A 661-nucleotide genomic window follows, 5' to 3' on the forward strand; every position below is an offset into this window, starting at 1 on the left:
TATTAGGTTAGATTTAGGTTGCCAGCGTCTAAACGCTGGTTTATACTTCTGCATTGAGTGATCGGCATGACCCACGGTGCCTGCCTTGCGCGTAGCCTTGCATTTATACTTCTGCGTGCTGTTTGTCTTGCTTAACAATAACATTTCTGAAGCGCTAGCTGGCAGTAGGCTTTTATGTTCCTTCGAGTTTCTTTGCCGGTATTTATTTTTTTCTAGAGGCTACCTTGATGTAAATGTGATTAAAACTCGCTCATTCAAAGGCAGGAACCGGCGGATGTGCAACAACTTTCCATCTAGAACTACTTCACGGGACTCGACACTTGTAAACACTCACTCCATCAGGCTCATGGCTATCAGCACCACCGCACTCGTCACATCTACCAAACCAACCAATCTCAGAGCTTGCTCTATGCGTCGTTGCGACGTGTAGTTACATTTTTCGAGTGGTGCGCATCAGCATTGGCATCAGCCACAGTGAGGGCTATGCGACCGCGCAAAGGCTATGTCGGACCAAACGTGTGCACGACGCAGAAGTATAAATAAGCTTTAAGGACACCGTTATTTTGATGTCCAATAACGACGTGAAATTACGTTAATATTTATTTTTTATTTTAGGTTGTGTTAGAAAGTAACCAAAATCCAACGTAGAGCCAACATCTTA

This window comes from Danio aesculapii, chromosome 23 (genome assembly GCF_903798145.1).
Source record: "Danio aesculapii chromosome 23, fDanAes4.1, whole genome shotgun sequence".
Taxonomy (NCBI): domain Eukaryota; kingdom Metazoa; phylum Chordata; class Actinopteri; order Cypriniformes; family Danionidae; genus Danio; species Danio aesculapii.